Source organism: Pelophylax lessonae, assembly GCF_965119305.1.
Source record: "Pelophylax lessonae genome assembly, chromosome: 7".
Classification (NCBI taxonomy): Eukaryota; Metazoa; Chordata; class Amphibia; order Anura; family Ranidae; genus Pelophylax; species Pelophylax lessonae.
This window is the reverse complement of record NC_138774.1, coordinates 28,260,600-28,286,822: the sequence shown is the minus strand read 5'-3', so window position 1 is coordinate 28,286,822 and position 26,223 is coordinate 28,260,600.

The following is a 26,223-nucleotide window of genomic DNA, read 5'->3' as shown; positions in this document are numbered from 1 at the left end:
CTTTTCTTAATTTGCATTATAATGTATTTATCACATCAACTCTTCAAAGAATGAATCTTGTATATCTAGCACCATACCTCCTATACTTCTATTGTTCAGATTCCATTTGTCTTTGTAGCCTATGTTTGCATGACATGTATGTCCCTGTCAGTTCCACCTAAGCAGCCACCCTTATGTGCATGCTCCCAGAGGGACTATGAAGGTTTGGGTGCAGGAAATATGGGGCATATAGTTCTGACACAAGAGGTCACCTGAGAATAGAGCAAATCCCCTGATTACACTTACTAGTGAATGAGGCTGCCCATATATCACTAGTCAATTGTCAGGATGGCCGAGCGGTCTAAGGCGCCAGACTCAAGAAGTGTGTTCTCTTCCCAACAGTTGGGTATTCTGGTCTCCAAATGGAGGCGTGGGTTCAAATCCCACTTCTGACAGTACCCTTTTCTTAAGTTGCATTATAATGTATTTATCACATCAACTCTTCAAAGAATTCATCTTGTATATACAGCACCATACATCATGCACTTCTATTGTTGAGGTCAAATTTGTCTTTGCAGCCTCTGCATAGCATGTATGTAGTACTGACCCATTAGGAGTTGCTTGAAATTGCATGTTCTTCTGTGCCGCCTTGACCCTGTGAACTGTTCAGTCCTCCTGACACTCTAGGTTCAGACATGTTGTGTATACCTTTAAATGACACAATGCAGATCTCTTTTAACTCTTTAGAGTTACTTTACTCAAAAGAAAGGCTTAAAAGAGGTATTAATCAACGAGGCCCTAGATAAACCGCCAGGACTTAGTTGAAATAATACTAGTGTAATGGAATCCGATGACCCACACTGTACTTGTGGTAAGTAAGTATATGGCTTCCTCGCAGTAATGAACATAGATATCAAATCCCATCCGCCGTCATACAAAGCTAGCCTGACACTTTGTTTGTATACTGGAAACAACTCACTCCATTATTGAACAAGGAACAGACTTTAATACACTTGAGAAGAAAGTCAGTCACTACATGATTATTTACCCAAAATATCACACCATGGTTAGATAACGAGGTACAGCTGACTCATGGCTAATCTCCATTAACATGTTAATTAACTCAGTACACTTAAGCCAGCCTGGAAGACCAGACTGCCGGCACCAAGGCTAAAACAAGATACAATACACATATCATAGTGTAAATACTGAGAACCCACCGTAAACAATAGGTGAGAAAATCAGCATAATTTACAATGCGTGGAAGACAGGTGTTTGAGCTGATGACATGCATCTGTTACAAGTCTGACCAACTGAAGCAGTCCAAACCATCAATTTATCTGTCACATTGTTTTGTTTTTTTTTCAGTCTCAGTGATGGTGCGTACCATCACAACTAGGAAAACAGTTAAGTAACCATTTGCAGTAACAATCAAATAACACCAGTATACACAGTATCAGAAAGTAGTGAATGGATCACTCAGAAAAACTATGAATTGCTTTTAGGAATACTCCTACTAAAGGGGGACCCCAGACCAGCCTATAGTACCTATATCCTAATGGGAGATGAGGTAATCTAGATACAAGCAGCGTGTCCCCTTTAAAAGCAATAAAATAGCAATGTTTAAAGTGCCAGACCTTGCTATTATCTTCACCGGCAGTTGGAGTCCAAAGAACAAAGATTTCCCAAATGTAGCACAGTGTGAGACAAGCAGTTCAAGATAGCTGGATCTGACTAATAATGATCCGCTATTTGATCCAGATGTAGTGTGTTTGTATATCCCGTGTTTAAAGGGATGTAGTAGTAGCTGATAACTTGATTTTGAGTAGGTGCTCTCCCACCGATCCTGTTGACTGTTTTATAACTCCTTGAAGACCAAGCAATAAAGTATACAAGTCATCAGATACATTTAGATCATTTTGATAACAACCCATTAATAGATTACGGACCCACCAAGAAGTGTCAAAGGGTAGGGCAGGGTCATCCTCCAGCAAAGGTTCGGTAGAAGAAGCTGGCACTTGACTAGAACGTTGAGCTGTAGAGATGAGTTCATCAAACTTTCTCCAAGGGTGTCGTATGTTAGTCTCTTAGGTGGACGGATTAGCCGTCTAAGCCTTGAATACATGTCTCCTACAGCTTCAGACTCACGATCGGTATTATTATGTGATAAGCACTGAACAAATTGCCTAATAGTGCTACGTAAAAACTGTGTTTTTCAAAATAGAAACAACATGTTAAAATCTTGATGGATTTTCACAATATCTCATATTGTTGTGTCCATTTGTTCAGATGGCAGTGGTAGGGTTGACCGCGTGGCCTAATGGATAAGGCGTCTGACTTCGGATCAGAAGATTGAGGGTTCGAGTCCCCTCATGGTCGATTTTGCACTTCTGCTAGTTATTTGCAATGAACCCACGACTTCTAGATAAAGGAATCATGATTGACTATTAGATATTGTATATGTTGTACAATAAGAAATGCTAATATGTTGTAAAAAAGGATTGAGTCAAACATTCGGAAGTTCACTGAACGTACAAATTTGTCGGGCGCTTGCCCCGCCGAACATCCTGCAAGGCACCGGGCACTGCACAAGGCATTCTGCACCCTTATTGGGCAGAGCATTGTCCAAACTAGGGTGCAGTGTAAGCTGGTTGTTAAGCAGTGGCGTTCTTATCAACTGATGGGTCAACAGTTTCGATGGGTTTCCCCGCTTATAGCTGAATTTAAAAAAAATATGCCATTTAAAAAAAAAAAACAAAGGCCTGGGGTTGTCCCCAATTCTATATCAGACCCTTCGGGTCTGGTATGGATTTTATGAGGGTCCCCCCAAAAACCATATCAGACCCTTATGCGAGCATTCAGCCCGGCAGGTCTGGAAAGGGGTGGGGGGTGAACAAGCGAGACCGCCCTACTAGGCCACATGCCCTCAACATGGGGGGGTGGTTTGGGGCAGGGGGGCTGTTCTTCCATACCCCACAGAACCTTGTCCCCATGTTGATGGGGAAATGGGTTTCTTCCCTAAAACCCTGAGCTGTGGTTGTCGGGGTCTGCGGGCAAGGGCTAATCGGAATCTGGAAACCCCTTTTATCAAGGGCACTCCCAGATCCCAGCACCTTGTTAAGAGTTGTTCACTTCCCAACAGTTGGGTGTTCTGGTCTCTGGATGGAGGCGTAGGTTCAAATCCCACTTCTGACAGTACACTTTTCTTAAATTGCATTATAATGTATTTATCACATCAACTCTTCAAAGAATGAATCTTGTATATCTAGCACCATACCTCCTATACTTCTATTGTTCAGATTCCATTTGTCTTTGTAGCCTATGTTTGCATGACATGTATGTCCCTGTCAGTTCCACCTAAGCAGCCACCCTTATGTGCATGCTCCCAGAGGGACTATGAAGGTTTGGGTGGAGGAAATATGGGGCATATAGTTCTGACACAAGAGGTCACCTGAGAATAGTGCAAATCCCCTGATTACACTTACTAGTGAATGAGGCTGCCCATATATCACTAGTCAATTGTCAGGATGGCCGAGCGGTCTAAGGCGCCAGACTCAAGAAGTGTGTTCTCTTCCCAACAGTTGGGTATTCTGGTCTCCAAATGGAGGCGTAGGTTCAAATCCCACTTCTGACAGTACCCTTTTCTTAAGTTGCATTATAATGTATTTATCACATCAACTCTTCAAAGAATTCATCTTGTATATACAGCACCATACATCATGCACTTCTATTGTTGAGGTCAAATTTGTCTTTGCAGCCTCTGCATAGCATGTATGTAGTACTGACCCATTAGGAGTTGCTTGAAATTGCATGTTCTTCTGTGCCGCCTTGACCCTGTGAACTGTTCAGTCCTCCTGACACTCTAGGTTCAGACATGTTGTGTATACCTTTAAATGACACAATGCAGATCTCTTTTAACTCTTTAGAGTTACTTTACTCAAAAGAAAGGCTTAAAAGAGGTATTAATCAACGAGGCCCTAGATAAACCGCCAGGACTTAGTTGAAATAATACTAGTGTAATGGAATCCGATGACCCACACTGTACTTGTGGTAAGTAAGTATATGGCTTCCTCGCAGTAATGAACATAGATATCAAATCCCATCCGCCGTCATACAAAGCTAGCCTGACACTTTGTTTGTATACTGGAAACAACTCACTCCATTATTGAACAAGGAACAGACTTTAATACACTTGAGAAGAAAGTCAGTCACTACATGATTATTTACCCAAAATATCACACCATGGTTAGATAACGAGGTACAGCTGACTCATGGCTAATCTCCATTAACATGTTAATTAACTCAGTACACTTAAGCCAGCCTGGAAGACCAGACTGCCGGCACCAAGGCTAAAACAAGATACAATACACATATCATAGTGTAAATACTGAGAACCCACCGTAAACAATAGGTGAGAAAATCAGCATAATTTACAATGCGTGGAAGACAGGTGTTTGAGCTGATGACATGCATCTGTTACAAGTCTGACCAACTGAAGCAGTCCAAACCATCAATTTATCTGTCACATTGGTTTTTTTTTTTTTCAGTCTCAGTGATGGTGCGTACCATCACAACTAGGAAAACAGTTAAGTAACCATTTGCAGTAACAATCAAATAACACCAGTATACACAGTATCAGAAAGTAGTGAATGGATCACTCAGAAAAACTATGAATTGCTTTTAGGAATACTCCTACTAAAGGGGGACCCCAGACCAGCCTATAGTACCTATATCCTAATGGGAGATGAGGTAATCTAGATACAAGCAGCCTGTCCCCTTTAAAAGCAATAAAATAGCAATGTTTAAAGTGCAAGACCTTGCTATTATCTTCACCGGCAGTTGGAGTCCAAAGAACAAAGATTTCCCAAATGTAGCACAGTGTGAGACAAGCAGTGCAAGATAGCTGGATCTGACTAATAATGATCCGCTATTTGATCCAGATGTAGTGTGTTTGTATATCCCGTGTTTAAAGGGATGTAGTAGTAGCTGATAACTTGATTTTGAGTAGGTGCTCTCCCACCGATCCTGTTGACTGTTTTATAACTCCTTGAAGACCAAGCAATAAAGTATACAAGTCATCAGATACATTTAGATCATTTTGATAACAACCCATTAATAGATTACGGACCCACCAAGAAGTGTCAAAGGGTAGGGCAGGGTCATCCTCCAGCAAAGGTTCGGTAGAAGAAGCTGGCACTTGACTAGAACGTTGAGCTGTAGAGATGAGTTCATCAAACTTTCTCCAAGGGTGTCGTATGTTAGTCTCTTAGGTGGACGGATTAGCCGTCTAAGCCATGAATACATGTCTCCTACAGCTTCAGACTCACGATCGGTATTATTATGTGATAAGCACTGAACAAATTGCCTAATAGTGCTACGTAAAAACTGTGTTTTTCAAAATAGAAACAACATGTTAAAATCTTGATGGATTTTCACAATATCTCATATTGTTGTGTCCATTTGTTCAGATGGCAGTGGTAGGGTTGACCGTGTGGCCTAATGGATAAGGCGTCTGACTTCGGATCAGAAGATTGAGGGTTCGAGTCCCTTCATGGTCGATTTTGCACTTCTGCTAGTTATTTGCAATGAACCCACGACTTCTAGATAAAGGAATCATAATTGACTATTAGATATTGTATATGTTGTACAATAAGAAATGCTAATATGTGGTAAAAAAGGATTGAGTCAAACATTCGGAAGTTCACTGAACGTACAAATTTGTCGAGCGCTTGCCCCGCCGAACATCCTGCAAGGCACCGGGCACTGCACAAGGCATTCTGCACCCTTATTGGGCAGAGCTTTGCCAAACTAGGGTGCAGTGTAAGCTGGTAGTTAAGCAGTGGCGTTCTTATCAACTGATGGGTCAACAGTTTCGATGGGTTTCCCCGCTTATAGCTGAATTTAAAAAAAATATGCCATTTAAAAAAAAAAACAAAGGCCTGGGGTTGTCCCCAATTCTATATCAGACCCTTCGGGTCTGGTATGGATTTTATGAGGGTCCCCCCAAAAACCATATCAGACCCTTATGCGAGCATTCAGCCAGGCAGGTCTGGAAAGGGGTGGGGGGTGAACAAGCGAGACCGCCCTACTAGGCCACATGCCCTCAACATGGGGGGGTGGTTTGGGGCAGGGGGGCTGTTCTTCCATACCCCACAGCACCTTGTCCCCATGTTGATGGGGAAATGGGTTTCTTCCCTAAAACCCTGAGCTGTGGTTGTCGGGGTCTGCGGGCAAGGGCTAATCGGAATCTGGAAACCCCTTTTATCAAGGGCACTCCCAGATCCCAGCACCTTGTTAAGAGTTGTTCACTTCCCAACAGTTGGGTGTTCTGGTCTCTGGATGGAGGCGTAGGTTCAAATCCCACTTCTGACAGTACACTTTTCTTAAATTGCATTATAATGTATTTATCACATCAACTCTTCAAAGAATGAATCTTGTATATCTAGCACCATACCTCCTATACTTCTATTGTTCAGATTCCATTTGTCTTTGTAGCCTATGTTTGCATGACATGTATGTCCCTGTCAGTTCCACCTAAGCAGCCACCCTTATGTGCATGCTCCCAGAGGGACTATGAAGGTTTGGGTGGAGGAAATATGGGGCATATAGTTCTGACACAAGAGGTCACCTGAGAATAGTGCAAATCCCCTGATTACACTTACTAGTGAATGAGGCTGCCCATATATCACTAGTCAATTGTCAGGATGGCCGAGCGGTCTAAGGCGCCAGACTCAAGAAGTGTGTTCTCTTCCCAACAGTTGGGTATTCTGGTCTCCAAATGGAGGCGTAGGTTCAAATCCCACTTCTGACAGTACCCTTTTCTTAAGTTGCATTATAATGTATTTATCACATCAACTCTTCAAAGAATTCATCTTGTATATACAGCACCATACATCATGCACTTCTATTGTTGAGGTCAAATTTGTCTTTGCAGCCTCTGCATAGCATGTATGTAGTACTGACCCATTAGGAGTTGCTTGAAATTGCATGTTCTTCTGTGCCGCCTTGACCCTGTGAACTGTTCAGTCCTCCTGACACTCTAGGTTCAGACATGTTGTGTATACCTTTAAATGACACAATGCAGATCTCTTTTAACTCTTTAGAGTTACTTTACTCAAAAGAAAGGCTTAAAAGAGGTATTAATCAACGAGGCCCTAGATAAACCGCCAGGACTTAGTTGAAATAATACTAGTGTAATGGAATCCGATGACCCACACTGTACTTGTGGTAAGTAAGTATATGGCTTCCTCGCAGTAATGAACATAGATATCAAATCCCATCCGCCGTCATACAAAGCTAGCCTGACACTTTGTTTGTATACTGGAAACAACTCACTCCATTATTGAACAAGGAACAGACTTTAATACACTTGAGAAGAAAGTCAGTCACTACATGATTATTTACCCAAAATATCACACCATGGTTAGATAACGAGGTACAGCTGACTCATGGCTAATCTCCATTAACATGTTAATTAACTCAGTACACTTAAGCCAGCCTGGAAGACCAGACTGCCGGCACCAAGGCTAAAACAAGATACAATACACATATCATAGTGTAAATACTGAGAACCCACCGTAAACAATAGGTGAGAAAATCAGCATAATTTACAATGCGTGGAAGACAGGTGTTTGAGCTGATGACATGCATCTGTTACAAGTCTGACCAACTGAAGCAGTCCAAACCATCAATTTATCTGTCACATTGGTTTTTTTTTTTTTCAGTCTCAGTGATGGTGCGTACCATCACAACTAGGAAAACAGTTAAGTAACCATTTGCAGTAACAATCAAATAACACCAGTATACACAGTATCAGAAAGTAGTGAATGGATCACTCAGAAAAACTATGAATTGCTTTTAGGAATACTCCTACTAAAGGGGGACCCCAGACCAGCCTATAGTACCTATATCCTAATGGGAGATGAGGTAATCTAGATACAAGCAGCCTGTCCCCTTTAAAAGCAATAAAATAGCAATGTTTAAAGTGCAAGACCTTGCTATTATCTTCACCGGCAGTTGGAGTCCAAAGAACAAAGATTTCCCAAATGTAGCACAGTGTGAGACAAGCAGTGCAAGATAGCTGGATCTGACTAATAATGATCCGCTATTTGATCCAGATGTAGTGTGTTTGTATATCCCGTGTTTAAAGGGATGTAGTAGTAGCTGATAACTTGATTTTGAGTAGGTGCTCTCCCACCGATCCTGTTGACTGTTTTATAACTCCTTGAAGACCAAGCAATAAAGTATACAAGTCATCAGATACATTTAGATCATTTTGATAACAACCCATTAATAGATTACGGACCCACCAAGAAGTGTCAAAGGGTAGGGCAGGGTCATCCTCCAGCAAAGGTTCGGTAGAAGAAGCTGGCACTTGACTAGAACGTTGAGCTGTAGAGATGAGTTCATCAAACTTTCTCCAAGGGTGTCGTATGTTAGTCTCTTAGGTGGACGGATTAGCCGTCTAAGCCATGAATACATGTCTCCTACAGCTTCAGACTCACGATCGGTATTATTATGTGATAAGCACTGAACAAATTGCCTAATAGTGCTACGTAAAAACTGTGTTTTTCAAAATAGAAACAACATGTTAAAATCTTGATGGATTTTCACAATATCTCATATTGTTGTGTCCATTTGTTCAGATGGCAGTGGTAGGGTTGACCGTGTGGCCTAATGGATAAGGCGTCTGACTTCGGATCAGAAGATTGAGGGTTCGAGTCCCTTCATGGTCGATTTTGCACTTCTGCTAGTTATTTGCAATGAACCCACGACTTCTAGATAAAGGAATCATAATTGACTATTAGATATTGTATATGTTGTACAATAAGAAATGCTAATATGTGGTAAAAAAGGATTGAGTCAAACATTCGGAAGTTCACTGAACGTACAAATTTGTCGAGCGCTTGCCCCGCCGAACATCCTGCAAGGCACCGGGCACTGCACAAGGCATTCTGCACCCTTATTGGGCAGAGCTTTGCCAAACTAGGGTGCAGTGTAAGCTGGTAGTTAAGCAGTGGCGTTCTTATCAACTGATGGGTCAACAGTTTCGATGGGTTTCCCCGCTTATAGCTGAATTTAAAAAAAATATGCCATTTAAAAAAAAAAACAAAGGCCTGGGGTTGTCCCCAATTCTATATCAGACCCTTCGGGTCTGGTATGGATTTTATGAGGGTCCCCCCAAAAACCATATCAGACCCTTATGCGAGCATTCAGCCAGGCAGGTCTGGAAAGGGGTGGGGGGTGAACAAGCGAGACCGCCCTACTAGGCCACATGCCCTCAACATGGGGGGGTGGTTTGGGGCAGGGGGGCTGTTCTTCCATACCCCACAGCACCTTGTCCCAATGTTGATGGGGAAATGGGTTTCTTCCCTAAAACCCTGAGCTGTGGTTGTCGGGGTCTGCGGGCAAGGGCTAATCGGAATCTGGAAACCCCTTTTATCAAGGGCACTCCCAGATCCCAGCACCTTGTTAAGAGTTGTTCACTTCCCAACAGTTGGGTGTTCTGGTCTCTGGATGGAGGCGTAGGTTCAAATCCCACTTCTGACAGTACACTTTTCTTAAATTGCATTATAATGTATTTATCACATCAACTCTTCAAAGAATGAATCTTGTATATCTAGCACCATACCTCCTATACTTCTATTGTTCAGATTCCATTTGTCTTTGTAGCCTATGTTTGCATGACATGTATGTCCCTGTCAGTTCCACCTAAGCAGCCACCCTTATGTGCATGCTCCCAGAGGGACTATGAAGGTTTGGGTGGAGGAAATATGGGGCATATAGTTCTGACACAAGAGGTCACCTGAGAATAGTGCAAATCCCCTGATTACACTTACTAGTGAATGAGGCTGCCCATACATCACTAGTCAATTGTCAGGTTGGCCGAGCGGTCTAAGGCACCAGACTCAAGAAGTGTGTTCTCTTCCCAACAGTTGGGTATTCTGGTCTCCAAATGGAGGCGTGGGTTCAAATCCCACTTCTGACAGCACCCTTTTCTTAAGTTGCATTATAATGTATTTATCACATCAACTCTTCAAAGAATTCATCTTGTATATACAGCACCATACATCATGCACTTCTATTGTTGAGGTCAAATTTGTCTTTGCAGCCTCTGCATAGCATGTATGTAGTACTGACCCATTAGGAGTTGCTTGAAATTGCATGTTCTTCTGTGCCGCCTTGACCCTGTGAACTGTTCAGTCCTCCTGACACTCTAGGTTCAGACATGTTGTGTATACCTTTAAATGACACAATGCAGATCTCTTTTAACTCTTTAGAGTTACTTTACTCAAAAGAAAGGCTTAAAAGAGGTATTAATCAACGAGGCCCTAGATAAACCGCCAGGACTTAGTTGAAATAATACTAGTGTAATGGAATCCGATGACCCACACTGTACTTGTGGTAAGTAAGTATATGGCTTCCTCGCAGTAATGAACATAGATATCAAATCCCATCCGCCGTCATACAAAGCTAGCCTGACACGTTGTTTGTATACTGGAAACAACTCACTCCATTATTGAACAAGGAACAGACTTTAATACACTTGAGAAGAAAGTCAGTCACTACATGATTATTTACCCAAAATATCACACCATGGTTAGATAACGAGGTACAGCTGACTCATGGCTAATCTCCATTAACATGTTAATTAACTCAGTACACTTAAGCCAGCCTGGAAGACCAGACTGCCGATACCAAGGCTAAAACAAGATGCAATACACATATCATAGTGTAAATACTGAGAACCCACCGTAAACAATAGGTGAGAAAATCAGCATAATTTACAATGCGTGGAAGACAGGTGTTTGAGCTGATGACATGCATCTGTTACAAGTCTGACCAACTGAAGCAGTCCAAACCATCAATTTATCCTTCACATTGTTTTTTTTTTTTTCAGTCTCAGTGATGGTGCGTACCATCACAACTAGGAAAACAGTTAAGTAACCATTTGCAGTAACAATCAAATAACACCAGTATACACAGTATCAGAAAGTAGTGAATGGATCACTCAGAAAAACTATGAATTGCTTTTAGGAATACTCCTACTAAAGGGGGATCCCAGAACAGCCTATAGTACCTATATCCTAATGGGAGATGAGGTAATCTAGATACAAGCAGCGTGTCCCCTTTAAAAGCAATAAAATAGCAATGTTTAAAGTGCAAGACCTTGCTATTATCTTCACCGGCAGTTGGAGTCCAAAGAACAAAGATTTCCCAAATGTAGCACAGTGTGAGACAAGCAGTGCAAGATAGCTGGATCTGACTAATAATGATCCGCTATTTGATCCAGATGTAGTGTGTTTGTATATCCCGTGTTTAAAGGGATGTAGTAGTAGCTGATAACTTGATTTTGAGTAGGTGCTCTCCCACCGATCCTGTTGACTGTTTTATAACTCCTTGAAGACCAAGCAATAAAGTATACAAGTCATCAGATACATTTAGATCATTTTGATAACAACCCATTAATAGATTACGGACCCACCAAGAAGTGTCAAAGGGTAGGGCAGGGTCATCCTCCAGCAAAGGTTTGGTAGAAGAAGCTGGCACTTGACTAGAACGTTGAGCTGTAGAGATGAGTTCATCAAACTTTCTCCAAGGGTGTCGTATGTTAGTCTCTTAGGTGGACGGATTAGCCGTCTAAGCCTTGAATACATGTCTCCTACAGCTTCAGACTCACGATCGGTATTATTATGTGATAAGCACTGAACAAATTGCCTAATAGTGCTACGTAAAAACTGTGTTTTTCAAAATAGAAACAACATGTTAAAATCTTGATGGATTTTCACAATATCTCATATTGTTGTGTCCATTTGTTCAGATGGCAGTGGTAGGGTTGACCGTGTGGCCTAATGGATAAGGCGTCTGACTTCGGATCAGAAGATTGAGGGTTCGAGTCCCTTCATGGTCGATTTTGCACTTCTGCTAGTTATTTGCAATGAACCCATGACTTCTAGATAAAGGAATCATGATTGACTATTAGATATTGTATATGTTGTACAATAAGAAATGCTAATATGTGGTAAAAAAGGATTGAGTCAAACATTCGGAAGTTCACTGAACGTACAAATTTGTCGAGCGCTTGCCCCACCGAACATCTTGCAAGGCACCGGGCACTGCACAAGGCATTCTGCACCCTTATTGGGCAGAGCTTTGCCAAACTAGGGTGCAGTGTAAGCTGGTAGTTAAGCAGTGGCGTTCTTATCAACTGATGGGTCAACAGTTTCGATGGGTTTCCCCGCTTATAGCTGAATTTAAAAAAAATATGCCATTTAAAAAAAAAAAACAAAGGCCTGGGGTTGTCCCCAATTCTATATCAGACCCTTCGGGTCTGGTATGGATTTTATGAGGGTCCCCCCAAAAACCATATCAGACCCTTATGCGAGCATTCAGCCCGGCAGGTCTGGAAAGGGGTGGGGGGTGAACAAGCGAGACCGCCCTACTAGGCCACATGCCCTCAACATGGGGGGGTGGTTTGGGGCAGGGGGGCTGTTCTTCCATACCCCACAGCACCTTGTCCCCATGTTGATGGGGAAATGGGTTTCTTCCCTAAAACCCTGAGCTGTGGTTGTCGGGGTCTGCGGGCAAGGGCTAATCGGAATCTGGAAACCCCTTTTATCAAGGGCACTCCCAGATCCCAGCACCTTGTTAAGAGTTGTTCACTTCCCAACAGTTGGGTGTTCTGGTCTCTGGATGGAGGCGTAGGTTCAAATCCCACTTCTGACAGTACACTTTTCTTAAATTGCATTATAATGTATTTATCACATCAACTCTTCAAAGAATGAATCTTGTATATCTAGCACCATACCTCCTATACTTCTATTGTTCAGATTCCATTTGTCTTTGTAGCCTATGTTTGCATGACATGTATGTCCCTGTCAGTTCCACCTAAGCAGCCACCCTTATGTGCATGCTCCCAGAGGGACTATGAAGGTTTGGGTGGAGGAAATATGGGGCATATAGTTCTGACACAAGAGGTCACCTGAGAATAGTGCAAATCCCCTGATTACACTTACTAGTGAATGAGGCTGCCCATATATCACTAGTCAATTGTCAGGATGGCCGAGCGGTCTAAGGCGCCAGACTCAAGAAGTGTGTTCTCTTCCCAACAGTTGGGTATTCTGGTCTCCAAATGGAGGCGTAGGTTCAAATCCCACTTCTGACAGTACCCTTTTCTTAAGTTGCATTATAATGTATTTATCACATCAACTCTTCAAAGAATTCATCTTGTATATACAGCACCATACATCATGCACTTCTATTGTTGAGGTCAAATTTGTCTTTGCAGCCTCTGCATAGCATGTATGTAGTACTGACCCATTAGGAGTTGCTTGAAATTGCATGTTCTTCTGTGCCGCCTTGACCCTGTGAACTGTTCAGTCCTCCTGACACTCTAGGTTCAGACATGTTGTGTATACCTTTAAATGACACAATGCAGATCTCTTTTAACTCTTTAGAGTTACTTTACTCAAAAGAAAGGCTTAAAAGAGGTATTAATCAACGAGGCCCTAGATAAACCACCAGGACTTAGTTGAAATAATACTAGTGTAATGGATTCCGATGACCCACACTGTACTTGTGGTAAGTAAGTATATGGCTTCCTCGCAGTAATGAACATAGATATCAAATCCCATCCGCCGTCATACAAAGCTAGCCTGACACTTTGTTTGTATACTGGAAACAACTTACTCCATTATTGAACATGGAACAGACTTTAATACACTTGAGAAGAAAGTCAGTCACTACATGATTATTTACCCAAAATATCACACCATGGTTAGATAACGAGGTACAGCTGACTCATGGCTAATCTCCATTAACATGTTAATTAACTCAGTACACTTAAGCCAGCCTGGAAGACCAGACTGCCGGCACCAAGGCTAAAACAAGATACAATACACATATCATAGTGTAAATACTGAGAACCCACCGTAAACAATAGGTGAGAAAATCAGCATAATTTACAATGCGTGGAAGACAGGTGTTTGAGCTGATGATATGCATCTGTTACAAGTCTGACCAACTGAAGCAGTCCAAACCATCAATTTATCTGTCACATTGGTTTTTTTTTTTTTCAGTCTCAGTGATGGTGCGTACCATCACAACTAGGAAAACAGTTAAGTAACCATTTGCAGTAACAATCAAATAACACCAGTATACACAGTATCAGAAAGTAGTGAATGGATCACTCAGAAAAACTATGAATTGCTTTTAGGAATACTCCTACTAAAGGGGGACCCCAGACCAGCCTATAGTACCTATATCCTAATGGGAGATGAGGTAATCTAGATACAAGCAGCGTGTCCCCTTTAAAAGCAATAAAATAGCAATGTTTAAAGTGCAAGACCTTGCTATTATCTTCACCGGCAGTTGGAGTCCAAAGAACAAAGATTTCCCAAATGTAGCACAGTGTGAGACAAGCAGTGCAAGATAGCTGGATCTGACTAATAATGATCCGCTATTTGATCCAGATGTAGTGTGTTTGTATATCCCGTGTTTAAAGGGATGTAGTAGTAGCTGATAACTTGATTTTGAGTAGGTGCTCTCCCACCGATCCTGTTGACTGTTTTATAACTCCTTGAAGACCAAGCAATAAAGTATACAAGTCATCAGATACATTTAGATCATTTTGATAACAACCCATTAATAGATTACGGACCCACCAAGAAGTGTCAAAGGGTAGGGCAGGGTCATCCTCCAGCAAAGGTTTGGTAGAAGAAGCTGGCACTTGACTAGAACGTTGAGCTGTAGAGATGAGTTCATCAAACTTTCTCCAAGGGTGTCGTATGTTAGTCTCTTAGGTGGACGGATTAGCCGTCTAAGCCTTGAATACATGTCTCCTACAGCTTCAGACTCACGATCGGTATTATTATGTGATAAGCACTGAACAAATTGCCTAATAGTGCTACGTAAAAACTATGTTTTTCAAAATAGAAACAACATGTTAAAATCTTGATGGATTTTCACAATATCTCATATTGTTGTGTCCATTTGTTCAGATGGCAGTGGTAGGGTTGACCGTGTGGCCTAATGGATAAGGCGTCTGACTTCGGAACAGAAGATTGAGGGTTCGAGTCCCTTCATGGTCGATTTTGCACTTCTGCTAGTTATTTGCAATGAACCCACGACTTTTAGATAAAGGAATCATGATTGACTATTAGATATTGTATATGTTGTACAATAAGAAATGCGAATATGTGGTAAAAAAGGATTGAGTCAAACATTCGGAAGTTCACTGAACGTACAAATTTGTCGAGCGCTTGCCCCACCGAACATCTTGCAAGGCACCGGGCACTGCACAAGGCATTCTGCACCCTTATTGGGCAGAGCTTTGCCAAACTAGGGTGCAGTGTAAGCTGGTAGTTAAGCAGTGGCGTTCTTATCAACTGATGGGTCAACAGTTTCGATGGGTTTCCCCGCTTATAGCTGAATTTAAAAAAAATATGCCATTTAAAAAAAAAAACAAAGGCCTGGGGTTGTCCCCAATTCTATATCAGACCCTTCGGGTCTGGTATGGATTTTATGAGGGTCCCCCCAAAAACCATATCAGACCCTTATGCGAGCATTCAGCCCGGCAGGTCTGGAAAGGGGTGGGGGGTGAACAAGCGAGACCGCCCTACTAGGCCACATGCCCTCAACATGGGGGGGTGGTTTGGGGCAGGGGGGCTGTTCTTCCATACCCCACAGCACCTTGTCCCCATGTTGATGGGGAAATGGGTTTCTTCCCTAAAACCCTGAGCTGTGGTTGTCGGGGTCTGCGGGCAAGGGCTAATCGGAATCTGGAAACCCCTTTTATCAAGGGCACTCCCAGATCCCAGCACCTTGTTAAGAGTTGTTCACTTCCCAACAGTTGGGTGTTCTGGTCTCTGGATGGAGGCGTAGGTTCAAATCCCACTTCTGACAGTACACTTTTCTTAAATTGCATTATAATGTATTTATCACATCAACTCTTCAAAGAATGAATCTTGTATATCTAGCACCATACCTCCTATACTTCTATTGTTCAGATTCCATTTGTCTTTGTAGCCTATGTTTGCATGACATGTATGTCCCTGTCAGTTCCACCTAAGCAGCCACCCTTATGTGCATGCTCCCAGAGGGACTATGAAGGTTTGGGTGGAGGAAATATGGGGCATATAGTTCTGACACAAGAGTTCACCTGAGAATAGTGCAAATCCCCTGATTACACTTACTAGTGAATGAGGCTGCCCATATATCACTTGTCAATTGTCAGGATGGCCGAGCGGTCTAAGGCGCCAGACTCAAGAAGTGTGTTCTCTTCCCAACAGTTGGGTATTCTGGTCTCCAAATGGAGGCGTAGGTTCAAATCCCACTTCTGACAGTACCCTTTTCTTAAGTTGCATTATAATGTATTTATCACATCAACTCTTCAAAGAATTCATCTTGTATATACAGCACCATACATCATGCACTTCTATTGTTGAGGTCAAATTTGTCTTTGCAGCCTCTGCATAGCATGTATGTAGTACTGACCCATTAGGAGTTGCTTGAAATTGCATGTTCTTCTGTGCCGCCTTGACCCTGTGAACTGTTCAGTCCTCCTGACACTCTAGGTTCAGACATGTTGTGTATACCTTTAAATGACACAATGCAGATCTCTTTTAACTCTTTAGAGTTACTTTACTCAAAAGAAAGGCTTAAAAGAGGTATTAATCAACGAGGCCCTAGATAAACCGCCAGGACTTAGTTGAAATAATACTAGTGTAATGGAATCCGATGACCCACACTGTACTTGTGGTAAGTAAGTATATGGCTTCCTCGCAGTAATGAACATAGATATCAAATCCCATCCGCCGTCATACAAAGCTAGCCTGACACTTTGTTTGTATACTGGAAACAACTTACTCCATTATTGAACATGGAACAGACTTTAATACACTTGAGAAGAAAGTCAGTCACTACATGATTATTTACCCAAAATATCACACCATGGTTAGATAACGAGGTACAGCTGACTCATGGCTAATCTCCATTAACATGTTAATTAACTCAGTACACCTAAGCCAGCCTGGAAGACCAGACTGCCGGCACCAAGGCTAAAACAAGATACAATACACATATCATAGTGTAAATACTGAGAACCCACCGTAAACAATAGGTGAGAAAATCAGCATAATTTACAATGCGTGGAAGACAGGTGTTTGAGCTGATGACATGCATCTGTTACAAGTCTGACCAACTGAAGCAGTCCAAACCATCAATTTATCTGTCACATTGGTTTTTTTTTTTTTCAGTCTCAGTGATGGTGCGTACCATCACAACTAGGAAAACAGTTAAGTAACCATTTGCAGTAACAATCAAATAACACCAGTATACACAGTATCAGAAAGTAGTGAATGGATCACTCAGAAAAACTATGAATTGCTTTTAGGAATACTCCTACTAAAGGGGGACCCCAGACCAGCCTATAGTACCTATATCCTAATGGGAGATGAGGTAATCTAGATACAAGCAGCGTGTCCCCTTTAAAAGCAATAAAATAGCAATGTTTAAAGTGCAAGACCTTGCTATTATCTTCACCGGCAGTTGGAGTCCAAAGAACAAAGATTTCCCAAATGTAGCACAGTGTGAGACAAGCAGTGCAAGATAGCTGGATCTGACTAATAATGATCCGCTATTTGATCCAGATGTAGTGTGTTTGTATATCCCGTGTTTAAAGGGATGTAGTAGTAGCTGATAACTTGATTTTGAGTAGGTGCTCTCCCACCGATCCTGTTGACTGTTTTATAACTCCTTGAAGACCAAGCAATAAAGTATACAAGTCATCAGATACATTTAGATCATTTTGATAACAACCCATTAATAGATTACGGACCCACCAAGAAGTGTCAAAGGGTAGGGCAGGGTCATCCTCCAGCAAAGGTTCGGTAGAAGAAGCTGGCACTTGACTAGAACGTTGAGCTGTAGAGATGAGTTCATCAAACTTTCTCCAAGGGTGTCGTATGTTAGTCTCTTAGGTGGACGGATTAGCCGTCTAAGCCTTGAATACATGTCTCCTACAGCTTCAGACTCACGATCGGTATTATTATGTGATAAGCACTGAACAAATTGCCAAATAGTGCTACGTAAAAACGGTGTTTTTCAAAATAGAAACAACATGTTAAAATCTTGATGGATTTTCACAATATCTCATATTGTTGTGTCCATTTGTTCAGATGGCAGTGGTAGGGTTGACCGTGTGGCCTAATGGATAAGGCGTCTGACTTCGGATCAGAAGATTGAGGGTTCGAGTCCCCTCATGGTCGATTTTGCACTTCTGCTAGTTATTTGCAATGAACCCACGACTTCTAGATAAAGGAATCATGATTGACTATTAGATATTGTATATGTTGTACAATAAGAAATGCTAATATGTTGTAAAAAAGGATTGAGTCAAACATTCGGAAGTTCACTGAACGTACAAATTTGTCGGGCGCTTGCCCCGCCGAACATCCTGCAAGGCACCGGGCACTGCACAAGGCATTCTGCACCCTTATTGGGCAGAGCTTTGCCAAACTAGGGTGCAGTGTAAGCTGGTAGTTAAGCAGTGGCGTTCTTATCAACTGATGGGTCAACAGTTTCGATGGGTTTCCCCGCTTATAGCTGAATTTAAAAAAAATATGCCATTTAAAAAAAAAAAACAAAGGCCTGGGGTTGTCCCCAATTCTATATCAGACCCTTCGGGTCTGGTATGGATTTTATGAGGGTCCCCCCAAAAACCATATCAGACCCTTATGCGAGCATTCAGCCCGGCAGGTCTGGAAAGGGGTGGGGGGTGAACAAGCGAGACCGCCCTACTAGGCCACATGCCCTCAACATGGGGGGGTGGTTTGGGGCAGGGGGGCTGTTCTTCCATACCCCACAGCACCTTGTCCCCATGTTGATGGGGAAATGGGTTTCTTCCCTAAAACCCTGAGCTGTGGTTGTCGGGGTCTGCGGGCAAGGGCTAATCGGAATCTGGAAACCCCTTTTATCAAGGGCACTCCCAGATCCCAGCACCTTGTTAAGAGTTGTTCACTTCCCAACAGTTGGGTGTTCTGGTCTCTGGATGGAGGCGTAGGTTCAAATCCCACTTCTGACAGTACACTTTTCTTAAATTGCATTATAATGTATTTATCACATCAACTCTTCAAAGAATGAATCTTGTATATCTAGCACCATACCTCCTATACTTCTATTGTTCAGATTCCATTTGTCTTTGTAGCCTATGTTTGCATGACATGTATGTCCCTGTCAGTTCCACCTAAGCAGCCACCCTTATGTGCATGCTCCCAGAGGGACTATGAAGGTTTGGGTGGAGGAAATATGGGGCATATAGTTCTGACACAAGAGTTCACCTGAGAATAGTGCAAATCCCCTGATTACACTTACTAGTGAATGAGGCTGCCCATATATCACTTGTCAATTGTCAGGATGGCCGAGCGGTCTAAGGCGCCAGACTCAAGAAGTGTGTTCTCTTCCCAACAGTTGGGTATTCTGGTCTCCAAATGGAGGCGTAGGTTCAAATCCCACTTCTGACAGTACCCTTTTCTTAAGTTGCATTATAATGTATTTATCACATCAACTCTTCAAAGAATTCATCTTGTATATACAGCACCATACATCATGCACTTCTATTGTTGAGGTCAAATTTGTCTTTGCAGCCTCTGCATAGCATGTATGTAGTACTGACCCATTAGGAGTTGCTTGAAATTGCATGTTCTTCTGTGCCGCCTTGACCCTGTGAACTGTTCAGTCCTCCTGACACTCTAGGTTCAGACATGTTGTGTATACCTTTAAATGACACAATGCAGATCTCTTTTAACTCTTTAGAGTTACTTTACTCAAAAGAAAGGCTTAAAAGAGGTATTAATCAACGAGGCCCTAGATAAACCGCCAGGACTTAGTTGAAATAATACTAGTGTAATGGAATCCGATGACCCACACTGTACTTGTGGTAAGTAAGTATATGGCTTCCTCGCAGTAATGAACATAGATATCAAATCCCATCCGCCGTCATACAAAGCTAGCCTGACACTTTGTTTGTATACTGGAAACAACTTACTCCATTATTGAACATGGAACAGACTTTAATACACTTGAGAAGAAAGTCAGTCACTACATGATTATTTACCCAAAATATCACACCATGGTTAGATAACGAGGTACAGCTGACTCATGGCTAATCTCCATTAACATGTTAATTAACTCAGTACACTTAAGCCAGCCTGGAAGACCAGACTGCCGGCACCAAGGCTAAAACAAGATACAATACACATATCATAGTGTAAATACTGAGAACCCACCGTAAACAATAGGTGAGAAAATCAGCATAATTTACAATGCGTGGAAGACAGGTGTTTGAGCTGATGACATGCATCTGTTACAAGTCTGACCAACTGAAGCAGTCCAAACCATCAATTTATCTGTCACATTGGTTTTTTTTTTTTTCAGTCTCAGTGATGGTGCGTACCATCACAACTAGGAAAACAGTTAAGTAACCATTTGCAGTAACAATCAAATAACACCAGTATACACAGTATCAGAAAGTAGTGAATGGATCACTCAGAAAAACTATGAATTGCTTTTAGGAATACTCCTACTAAAGGGGGACCCCAGACCAGCCTATAGTACCTATATCCTAATGGGAGATGAGGTAATCTAGATACAAGCAGCGTGTCCCCTTTAAAAGCAATAAAATAGCAATGTTTAAAGTGCAAGACCTTGCTATTATCTTCACCGGCAGTTGGAGTCCAAAGAACAAAGATTTCCCAAATGTAGCACAGTGTGAGACAAGCAGTGCAAGATAGCTGGATCTGACTAATAATGATCCGCTATTTGATCCAGATGTAGTGTGTTTGTATATCCCGTGTTTAAAGGGATGTAGTAGTAGCTGATAACTTGATTTTGAGTAGGTGCTCTCCCACCGATCCTGTTGACTGTTTTATAACTCCTTGAAGACCAAGCAATAAAGTATACAAGTCATCAGATACATTTAGATCATTTTGATAACAACCCATTACTAGATTACTGACCCACCAAGAAGTGTCAAAGGGTAGGGCAGGGTCATCCTCCAGCAAAGGTTTGGTAGAAGAAGCTGGCACTTGACTAGAACGTTGAGCTGTAGAGATGAGTTCATCAAACTTTCTCCAAGGGTGTCGTATGTTAGTCTCTTAGGTGGACGGATTAGCCGTCTAAGCCTTGAATACATGTCTCCTACAGCTTCAGACTCACGATCGGTATTATTAAGTGATAAGCACTGAAAAAATTGCCTAATAGTGCTACGTAAAAACTGTGTTTTTCAAAATAGAAACAACATGTTAAAATCTTGATGGATTTTCACAATATCTCATATTGTTGTGTCCATTTGTTCAGATGGCAGTGGTAGGGTTGACCGTGTGGCCTAATGGATAAGGCGTCTGACTTCGGATCAGAAGATTGAGGGGTCGAGTCCCTTCATGGTCGATTTTGCACTTCTGCTAGTTATTTGCAATGAACCCACGACTTCTAGATAAAGGAATCATAATTGACTATTAGATATTGTATATGTTGTACAATAAGAAATGCTAATATGTGGTAAAAAAGGATTGAGTCAAACATTCGGAAGTTCACTGAACGTACAAATTTGTCGAGCGCTTGCCCCGCCGAACATCCTGCAAGGCACCGGGCACTGCACAAGGCATTCTGCACCCTTATTGGGCAGAGCTTTGCCAAACTAGGGTGCAGTGTAAGCTGGTAGTTAAGCAGTGGCGTTCTTATCAACTGATGGGTCAACAGTTTCGATGGGTTTCCCCGCTTATAGCTGAATTTAAAAAAAATATGCCATTTAAAAAAAAAAACAAAGGCCTGGGGTTGTCCCCAATTCTATATCAGACCCTTCGGGTCTGGTATGGATTTTATGAGGGTCCCCCCAAAAACCATATCAGACCCTTATGCGAGCATTCAGCCAGGCAGGTCTGGAAAGGGGTGGGGGGTGAACAAGCGAGACCGCCCTACTAGGCCACATGCCCTCAACATGGGGGGGTGGTTTGGGGCAGGGGGGCTGTTCTTCCATACCCCACAGCACCTTGTCCCCATGTTGATGGGGAAATGGGTTTCTTCCCTAAAACCCTGAGCTGTGGTTGTCGGGGTCTGCGGGCAAGGGCTAATCGGAATCTGGAAACCCCTTTTATCAAGGGCACTCCCAGATCCCAGCACCTTGTTAAGAGTTGTTCACTTCCCAACAGTTGGGTGTTCTGGTCTCTGGATGGAGGCGTAGGTTCAAATCCCACTTCTGACAGTACACTTTTCTTAAATTGCATTATAATGTATTTATCACATCAACTCTTCAAAGAATGAATCTTGTATATCTAGCACCATACCTCCTATACTTCTATTGTTCAGATTCCATTTGTCTTTGTAGCCTATGTTTGCATGACATGTATGTCCCTGTCAGTTCCACCTAAGCAGCCACCCTTATGTGCATGCTCCCAGAGGGACTATGAAGGTTTGGGTGGAGGAAATATGGGGCATATAGTTCTGACACAAGAGGTCACCTGAGAATAGTGCAAATCCCCTGATTACACTTACTAGTGAATGAGGCTGCCCATATATCACTAGTCAATTGTCAGGATGGCCGAGCGGTCTAAGGCGCCAGACTCAAGAAGTGTGTTCTCTTCCCAACAGTTGGGTATTCTGGTCTCCAAAGGGAGGCGTGGGTTCAAATCCCACTTCTAACAGTACCCTTTTCTTAAGTTGCATTATAATGTATTTATCACATCAACTCTTCAAAGAATTCATCTTGTATATACAGCACCATACATCATGCACTTCTATTGTTGAGGTCAAATTTGTCTTTGCAGCCTCTGCATAGCATGTATGTAGTACTGACCCATTAGGAGTTGCTTGAAATTGCATGTTCTTCTGTGCCGCCTTGACCCTGTGAACTGTTCAGTCCTCCTGACACTCTAGGTTCAGACATGTTGTGTATACCTTTAAATGACACAATGCAGATCTCTTTTAACTCTTTAGAGTTACTTTACTCAAAAGAAAGGCTTAAAAGAGGTATTAATCAACGAGGCCCTAGATAAACCGCCAGGACTTAGTTGAAATAATACTAGTGTAATGGAATCCGATGACCCACACTGTACTTGTGGTAAGTAAGTATATGGCTTCCTCGCAGTAATGAACATAGATATCAAATCCCATCCGCCGTCATACAAAGCTAGCCTGACACTTTGTTTGTATACTGGAAACAACTCACTCCATTATTGAACAAGGAACAGACTTTAATACACTTGAGAAGAAAGTCAGTCACTACATGATTATTTACCCAAAATATCACACCATGGTTAGATAACGAGGTACAGCTGACTCATGGCTAATCTCCATTAACATGTTAATTAACTTAGTACACTTAAGCCAGCCTGGAAGACCAGACTGCCGGCACCAAGGCTAAAACAAGATACAATACACATATCATAGTGTAAATACTGAGAACCCACCGTAAACAATAGGTGAGAAAATCAGCATAATTTACAATGCGTGGAAGACAGGTGTTTGAGCTGATGACATGCATCTGTTACAAGTCTGACCAACTGAAGCAGTCCAAACCATCAATTTATCTGTCACATTGTTTTTTTTTTTTTTCAGTCTCAGTGATGGTGCGTACCATCACAACTAGGAAAACAGTTAAGTAACCATTTGCAGTAACAATCAAATAACACCAGTATACACAGTATCAGAAAGTAGTGAATGGATCACTCAGAAAAACTATGAATTGCTTTTAGGAATACTCCTACTAAAGGGGGACCCCAGACCAGCCTATAGTACCTATATCCTAATGGGAGATGAGGTAATCTAGATACAAGCAGCGTGTCCCCTTTAAAAGCAATAAAATAGCAATGTTTAAAGTGCCAGACCTTGCTATTATCTTCACCGGCAGTTGGAGTCCAAAGAACAAAGATTTCCCAAATGTAGCACAGTGTGAGACAAGCAGTGCAAGATAGCTGGATCTGACTAATAATGATCCGCTATTTGATCCAGATGTAGTGTGTTTGTATATCCCGTGTTTAAAGGGATGTAGTAGTAGCTGATAACTTGATTTTGAGTAGGTGCTCTCCCACCGATCCTGTTGACTGTTTTATAACTCCTTGAAGACCAAGCAATAAAGTATACAAGTCATCAGATACATTTAGATCATTTTGATAACAACCCATTAATAGATTACGGACCCACCAAGAAGTGTCAAAGGGTAGGGCAGGGTCATCCTCCAGCAAAGGTTCGGTAGAAGAAGCTGGCACTTGACTAGAACGTTGAGCTGTAGAGATGAGTTCATCAAACTTTCTCCAAGGGTGTTGTATGTTAGTCTCTTAGGTGGACGGATTAGCCGTCTAAGCCTTGAATACATGTCTCATACAGCTTCAGACTCACGATCGGTATTATTATGTGATAAGCACTGAACAAATTGCCAAATAGTGCTACGTAAAAACGGTGTTTTTCAAAATAGAAACAACATGTTAAAATCTTGATGGATTTTCACAATATCTCATATTGTTGTGTCCATTTGTTCAGATGGCAGTGGTAGGGTTGACCGTGTGGCCTAATGGATAAGGCGTCTGACTTCGGATCAGAAGATTGAGGGGTCGAGTCCCTTCATGGTCGATTTTGCACTTCTGCTAGTTATTTGCAATGAACCCACGACTTCTAGATAAAGGAATCATAATTGACTATTAGATATTGTATATGTTGTACAATAAGAAATGCTAATATGTGGTAAAAAAGGATTGAGTCAAACATTCGGAAGTTCACTGAACGTACAAATTTGTCGAGCGCTTGCCCCGCCGAACATCCTGCAAGGCACCGGGCACTGCACAAGGCATTCTGCACCCTTATTGGGCAGAGCTTTGCCAAACTAGGGTGCAGTGTAAGCTGGTAGTTAAGCAGTGGCGTTCTTATCAACTGATGGGTCAACAGTTTCGATGGGTTTCCCCGCTTATAGCTGAATTTAAAAAAAATATGCCATTTAAAAAAAAAAACAAAGGCCTGGGGTTGTCCCCAATTCTATATCAGACCCTTCGGGTCTGGTATGGATTTTATGAGGGTCCCCCCAAAAACCATATCAGACCCTTATGCGAGCATTCAGCCAGGCAGGTCTGGAAAGGGGTGGGGGGTGAACAAGCGAGACCGCCCTACTAGGCCACATGCCCTCAACATGGGGGGGTGGTTTGGGGCAGGGGGGCTGTTCTTCCATACCCCACAGCACCTTGTCCCCATGTTGATGGGGAAATGGGTTTCTTCCCTAAAACCCTGAGCTGTGGTTGTCGGGGTCTGCGGGCAAGGGCTAATCGGAATCTGGAAACCCCTTTTATCAAGGGCACTCCCAGATCCCAGCACCTTGTTAAGAGTTGTTCACTTCCCAACAGTTGGGTGTTCTGGTCTCTGGATGGAGGCGTAGGTTCAAATCCCACTTCTGACAGTACACTTTTCTTAAATTGCATTATAATGTATTTATCACATCAACTCTTCAAAGAATGAATCTTGTATATCTAGCACCATACCTCCTATACTTCTATTGTTCAGATTCCATTTGTCTTTGTAGCCTATGTTTGCATGACATGTATGTCCCTGTCAGTTCCACCTAAGCAGCCACCCTTATGTGCATGCTCCCAGAGGGACTATGAAGGTTTGGGTGGAGGAAATATGGGGCATATAGTTCTGACACAAGAGGTCACCTGAGAATAGTGCAAATCCCCTGATTACACTTACTAGTGAATGAGGCTGCCCATATATCACTAGTCAATTGTCAGGATGGCCGAGCGGTCTAAGGCGCCAGACTCAAGAAGTGTGTTCTCTTCCCAACAGTTGGGTATTCTGGTCTCCAAATGGAGGCGTGGGTTCAAATCCCACTTCTAACAGTACCCTTTTCTTAAGTTGCATTATAATGTATTTATCACATCAACTCTTCAAAGAATTCATCTTGTATATACAGCACCATACATCATGCACTTCTATTGTTGAGGTCAAATTTGTCTTTGCAGCCTCTGCATAGCATGTATGTAGTACTGACCCATTAGGAGTTGCTTGAAATTGCATGTTCTTCTGTGCCGCCTTGACCCTGTGAACTGTTCAGTCCTCCTGACACTCTAGGTTCAGACATGTTGTGTATACCTTTAAATGACACAATGCAGATCTCTTTTAACTCTTTAGAGTTACTTTACTCAAAAGAAAGGCTTAAAAGAGGTATTAATCAACGAGGCCCTAGATAAACCGCCAGGACTTAGTTGA